Here is a 7201-nt window from a genome sequence, read left to right as displayed (position 1 = left end):
TCTAGAATCTCCTGTGAATTAAACCTTTCATCAGCTATTAGCTGGATCCTAAATCATTGATAAGAGGGAAAACCCCTCAATTCATTGATTGACATCTTGAGAGTTTATCAACTCTAAATAATAAAAGCAGCAACATCTGAGAAAATAGTCAGCATTTATTCAATCTAAGAGAAGAAGCAGTTCTTGTTTTCAACTTAGAAAAATACCTCATATTCTCAGAATTCTCATAATTCTCAGAATTAAGTGACATTTCTTCTAACTTTATTTCATATATATATATGAAATATATATGTGTATATATATATATACATAAAAGCAACACCAACAGCATCTCTTGCATATAAAGCACACTGTATTACGTGCTGAAGACTCAGTAAAGTAGTAGGTTAAATTCTAGATTTCTCAGGATCCTCTACATTTTAAATGTTCACTTTGTGGTCCTCTTCAATGCAATTGTTGAAATTTTATCAATTTTTTTTACATTTTGGAGATGTTATTATAGGGATATCCTTATAGGTCTCCTTAAGGACTTGGCAATTATCTTAGAGTGACTGAGCATGCATAATGTGCACTAGGCAATTCATTTTTTTTCTTTTTTTTTCCTTCTTTTTTTTTTGAGAGAGTCTTGCCTTATTGCTCAGGCTGGAGTGCAAACATGATCTCAGCTCACTGCAACCTCTGCCTCCTGAGTTCAAGCGATTCCAAGCAATTCTCCAGCCTAAACCTCTTGAGTAGCTGGGACTACAGGTGTGCACCACCATACTTGGATAAGTTTTGTATTTTTATTAGAAATGGGGTTTCACCATGTTGGTCAGGCTGTTCTCAAACTCCTGACCTCTAGTGATCCTCCACCCGTCTCGGCCTACCAAAGTGGAGATTGCTGGGATTACAGGGATGAGCCACTGCACCCGACCTGCACTAGGCAAATCAATGAAATTCAGCAAACATTTAGGGAATGATGGTTAGCTATGTGTGTATTATGCCCCAAAGTTAAAGAGGAAAAGTTAAAGTTATGCCCCATAACGTGTGTGTGTTATGCCTCAGAGTTAAAGAGGAAAATACTACGTTGCTGCTCTTTGCTTATTGCTCTACAGTGGGCAAACAGGTAAGGAAATAAAAGCTGAGCTTGTAAGCAAAGATGGAAGACTAGGCATATAGATTATATGTAGATGTATCTCCTCTTTCTGCAAGATCCTTTAAAATAATAATAAAAAGTTATCTCTATAATGAAGAGAATGAGAAATTTCAGCAAATTTCTTGAAGAAAGAAAATAGGTGAAATGGTGATACCTGGTGAAGTAGAGGAAAGGAGGGGCTACTACTAAGGAGAAAACTTGTGTTATGTCAAGTTAAATTCAAAGCTAAAAGGAGGCATAGGAACTGAAGACATCAGGCATAATAGAGGGTGAAGTGGTATGTGAGGTTATAAACAGAGGCAATAATTGGAACTATATATGGGACCGTCAACATCTCCCTCACTCCCCACACTAAACAGTAACATCGCGGCATTTCACCCCCTCAACTTATACAAAGAAGTAAAACCACACAAAATGTGAGGATTATCTTTAAGGAAATCAAATGAACTGTATGGCAGACCAATAAAGGAAGTTCAACATCTGACTAATAGGAATCCTACAAAAAGAAAGTAGAGCCATTTTGGCTTTCTGAGCAGCACCATGGTGGTTGGTAAGAACAAGCGTCTTAATAAAGATGGCAAAAAGGGAGCCAAGAAGAAGGTAGTTGATCCATTTTCTAAGAAAGATTGCTATGATGTGAAAGCACCTGCTATGTTTAATGTAAGAAATATTGGAAGGACACTAGTCACCAGGACCCAAGGAACCAAAATTGTATCTGATGGCCTCAAGGGTCATATGAAGTGAGTCATGCTGATTTGCAGAATGATGAAGTTGTATTTAGAAAATTCAAAATGATTAGTGAAGATGTTCAGGGCAAAAACTGCCTGACTAACTTCCATGGCATGGATCTTACCCATGACACAATGTGTTCCATGGTCAAAACACGGCAGACAATGATTGAAGCTCATGTCGATGTCAAGACTAATGATGGCTACTTCTTTAATCTGTTCTGTGTTGGTTTTACTGAAAAATGCAATAATCAGATATGGAAGACCACTTATGTTCAACACCAACAGATCTGATAAATCCAGAAGAAGATTTGGAAATCATGACCTGAGAGGTGCAGACAAATAACTTGAAAGAAGTGGTCAATAAATTGATTCAATAATTGAAGAAATACATTGCTTCATCCAGACAGCTTGGAAGAGACATAGAAAAGCCTTACCAATCTACTTATCCTCCCCATGATGTCTTTGTTAGAGAAGTAAAAATGCTCAAGAAGCCTGAGTTTGAATTGAGAAGACTCGTGGAGTTTCATGGTGAAGGTAGTAGTTCAGGAAAAGCTACTGGGGATGAGACAGTTGATAAAGTTGAATGAGTCGATTGATATGAACCACCAGTCCAAGAATGTGTTTAAAGTTCAGACTTACAATAGTAGCAAATAAAAAGTCCTATTAGTGTAAAAAAAGAAAGTAGAGAAAATAGAGGAGAGAAAATTGTCAAAGAAATAATAGAAGCAAATTCCTAGAGCCCAAGAGCAAAGTTTCCATATTGAAAGAGCCCACCACATTCCCAATGTAACAAATACAAAATGACTCAAACCTTGATGGCTCATCATGAAATGTAACACTCAAAGATGAAATTCCTAAAGGCTTCCAAAAAGAAAACAAAAATAGAGTGTGCACAAAGAAACAATACACAGGCTGGCATTGGACTTAGCAGTAGCAGCATTGGATGTTGGTAGACCATGTAGAAATGTCAACAAGTTTTTGAGGGAAAAAAAATTTAACCTAAAGTTCTACACCTAGACTAATAGTCAAATGTGAGGGTAGAATTATTTTTAGACTGGGACTAGAAAATTTTATCTCCCATGCACCTTTGTCAGGAAGTTGCTTGAGAATGTACTACATCTAAATGAAGAAGTAAACCAAGAGAATGAAATGAGATCCAGGATATGGAGGATTCAACCCAGGAAAGTGACGAAATCCAACAAGTAGTCCTGGAGTCTGGCTCAGGAGATTGGACTGGGACAGGTCTGTTAGGGGAACAGTTGCAACTGTATAGTACGATTGAGAATTTTTTTATTTTTAGCGTCTTTTCCAGTGCATTAGTGGTTTAGCTGGAACCCAGAAGTCAGTATTGACACGTAGAGTTATTTTATTATTTAAATTGCATTCTAATTTATATTGTGATTTCTTTGTTATTCAGATGGTGTATTTCTTAATTTCTAAACTTACGGGGCTTCTAGTAATCTTTTCCTTATTGCTTTCTGGCTTAATTGCATTGTGGTTAAAGACACTTGGTTTGATTTCTATCCTTTGGAATTTGTTGAGATTTGCTTTATGGTGCAGCATATGGTAAATTTTTTAAAAGTGTTCTGAGTGTGCTTGAAAAGAATGTGTAATTCGCAGTTTCTGGGTGCAGTGCTCTAAATATGTCAATTAGGATAGGTTTGTTACACGTTATTCAAATTTTCTGTATCCTTACTGATTTTTGCCTGCTTGTTTTATCAATTTCTGAGGGAGGTGTATTTAAATCTCCCACTGTTTTTATAGATTTGTTTACTTTCTTAGTAGTTCAGTCAGATTTTGCTTCATTTATTTTGAAACTACATTATTAAGTACATAAAAATTTTAAAGTGTTATGTCTTCCTGGTAAATTAAGCCTTTTATCATAATGAAGTATTCTCAATCTCTAGTAAAAGGCTTTTTGCCTTTAGCTCTATGATAGAACTTACCAGCTTTCTTCAAGGTAGCTTTTGTATGGCATATTTTTTCTTTTTCTTTTTCTTTTTTTACTGTCAGCCTCTCTGTTTCCAGTTCTACATGTATCTCTTGTGAAGAGCACATGGTTGTGTTTTGTTTTTATGTCCAGGTGGATAATCTTCACTTTTAATTGGAGCACTGAGTCTACATACATTTAATATAGCCATTGATTCATGTGGGTTTAAATCTCTCATCTTACTCTGTTTCTTTTAGGTTGATTTTTCAAAAAGCATTTCCTTCTTCTATTAGTTTTGAAGTTATATACTTTTATTATTCTTTCATTGATTATCTAAGAGATGACAACTTTGACTTATCGTGGTTCACCATCAGTTGGCACTTTTACCCTCTCCCCAGAAAATGCAAAGATCTAAGGTACTTATACTCCATTTATCCCCTTCTGACTTACATGCCATTGTTGTCATGTATTTTAGCTTATGCATATTTTAAACTCCAATGACATATTTATTACTGGTTTATGTAGCCAACTCTGCACACATATTTCCTTTTTCGTTTCTTTCCACATCTGTGTCATTTCATCTGGAATAATTTTTCTCCCACTTGAAACACTAATGTTAATGTTTTCTTTAAGGCAGATCTGGATGTGACAAACTCTTGGTTTTGTTTGTCTGAAAATGCTTTTATTCTAAATTCACTTTTGTTTGCTGCCTCCAGTGAGAATTTTCATTTGCTTCTTTGAGGCCCTGGGGGCCTGAGCAATCAGGGTCACTTTAATCCTATTTCAGTGGTTGAGTAGATTGGAAGTTGAGCTGGTCACTGCAAAGGCTGGTACACCCCTGGTTCACCCTCACAACATTTCAAGGTTCCAAACAAAAACAGGAGGAGTTTATTACGTTTTCCTCATAATTTTGTCCCTTTACTACCTGGAGGCTTTCAAAAATTCTGAAATTAGAAAATATACCTAAGGGAAAGATGTTGGTCTCACTTCTCTATATTTCCAGTCTTCTAGGTATTGTCTTGGTGATTTTTCACTATCCTGTTAGCTCTCCAATATTTTCAGATGACTTCTTCCCTTCTTTTTCCCTCAACTCCTTTGTCCTTCTCTCTTTCTTCCCTCCCTCTTTTCCTTCTTTCCCTCCTTTCTTTATTCTCCCTTCCTTCCTTCCCTCCCTTTCCTCTTCTTCCTTATTCCTTCCTTTCTCCTTTCCTCCCTTCTTTCCTTTTTCATTCTTTCCCTCCCTCTTTTCATCCTTTCTCTCTTCCTCTTTTTTTGTGAGAAAAGTTTTGGTGCATAAAGGAGTGTTTTTCAAGTTAACTGAAAAATTTTCTCACATGTACAAAACCTAATTTTCCAGGAATGTTCTATAATTGAAGCAACCTAAAACACACTGATGTTTTTGTAGAGATCATTTCAATGCAATGAAGACTGCTTGAGCTCCAAATGTTTGTCAGCACTGTGCTAGGCACAATTGCTGCCTTGAGGAACTTATGGTCTTGTAAGTGTGACAAACCCATAGGAGATAAGTACATATAACAGAATGATTGCTGACAAGACATCTATTTTGTGGTATTGAATTATTCTCTATGGAGAAATATTCGTCCCTGAAACAGAGAAGTCCAGGCACTGAAAACCATTTATAACAGGAAGCAGAGTTTTATTATGCAGAATACAGCAAAGTCCTGATGCTCACATGATGCACATGATGAGACTTTCTAAATTTTCTTTCAGAACGTTCTCATTTATCTTTGCAGGATCGTCATCTTTCTTATGAGAAAAAAGACAATAAATCTCTTATTTTAAAACTGATTTCATCTAAATAGTTTAAGATGGATCTTTTCAAAATACAGAATCAGAGCCATAGGATGACAGATGTGTACCTATCTGTGGGATCAAACACTCGGTATCTTTCCCATAGTCAGAGGGCCTGATCCTGCTGGCCCAGCTTCAAGATCAAAGTCCAACCCAGATTAAGAGGTGGAAGAGCAAGTTTCAAGTCCCAGCCCTGACATTTACTGGATCTATGACCTTGGGCAAGTCATCTGTGTGACACCCCTTCCCCCACTTGACAGGTAGGAGATATTCAATAAATGTTGAACCAAGCATCTTTGTCTCATTTTCTATACCTGAAAAATGTGAGTAGATGCTGTTGTGAGAATATAGTAGATGAGATAACTCAGGTGACAAGCCTTTGTAAATGGTAAAGGACAATACAGATTGGGGAGGATGGACTGGTACACACATGTGGTCATGTCAATGCTGAGTTGATTTTCTTATCCCCAAACTGGATATAAGATTCATGGTTAAAGTACGGCTGTTTTTTTTTTTTTTGTGGGAGGTGGTTAACCTCAACGAGGTTCATGCTGTTTTTTGATGACAGGATATTGGAGGAAATAGGATACTCTTTAGAGTCAAATGAGAGGAGTGGAAAACAAATCATCTCCACTGGCAATGCTAGTGAGGTCTAATGAAAAACAAGGGCTGTCTTTTATCCAATGATCATATTTTCTTCCTGAGCCTAACCTAATTCTATTATTGAATGTTCTGGAGCCCTCCTCACTTATTAAACTATTATAATCCTTTACTTATGGGTTTCAAGATATCATTATGGTCTCCTGCCCCTAATGAAATGAAAGGTTTTAACTGAGTTAGCCCATCAACAGTCCCTGATGAAGCCTGACAGATCTCTTTTTGGACTAAATAGGCTTGATAACAATAATGCCAGGGCCACATTCTTTCTCTAAACTCACTTTCCTGAACTAGGCGAGTGATCAGAAAGCATTTATGATATCTTCAGAATCAGAATGGAATTAGTACAGCTATGGGTCCACCTCCTAGAGACCTGTACAGAATCTAACACTCTTGAAAACTTCCTTGTGTGGACTGAACTGCAAGACTCGGCCTTCTGAGTGGGTAGGTGTTGAGGGTCTGATCTGAAGACAGGCAGGAGGGAGAAGACAGAGCAGCCCCTTCTTGGAGTTCCCCTGGGAGATGTACACAGATGGTTGCTACACTATGCAGTCGGTGGGAATGAAAGTCCCTTTTGAGAAGGGAAGGTCCCGATTTTGGTCACTTGCTGGAGTCCCTGGCTGAAGTGGCCATTAATCAGAGTCAGCTTCTTAATCTGGCTGGTAAAGCTGACAGATTTCTAAATCTTGGGTCAGGAGAGGGCAAACTGGGGTGGGTGGCACTTAAATGCACAAAGTGATGAGGTCACAGATGGATTTTGAGGGTGGACGTGGCAAAAGTGGGGGCTGGAGCAAGAAAGTCCAGCAGGCAGGTGCTGTTAAGGTGCTAGAGGGTGGCAGGAGCGATTGTTGAGTCTACCATCTGGGCTTCTCCTTCCAAAATTCATTCCCCTTCCACAGATGCCAATGCTTCTCAGAGGTTTACAGAACCAAAAAG

General features: G+C 37.8%; 1 pseudogene; it reads left to right on the top strand.

Annotated features, from left to right (window-relative positions):
• The first annotated feature begins 1131 nt into the window (after nt 1-1131).
• Nucleotides 1132-2567, top strand: LOC100434961 (small ribosomal subunit protein eS1-like; annotated as a pseudogene).
• The last annotated feature ends 4634 nt before the right edge of the window (nt 2568-7201 follow it).

The sequence above is a fragment of the Pongo abelii genome, chromosome 1 (assembly GCF_028885655.2).
Source record: "Pongo abelii isolate AG06213 chromosome 1, NHGRI_mPonAbe1-v2.0_pri, whole genome shotgun sequence".
Lineage (NCBI taxonomy): Eukaryota > Metazoa > Chordata > Mammalia > Primates > Hominidae > Pongo > Pongo abelii.
Note: the sequence above shows the minus strand (reverse complement) of the source record. Positions and strands in the feature narration are given on the sequence as shown.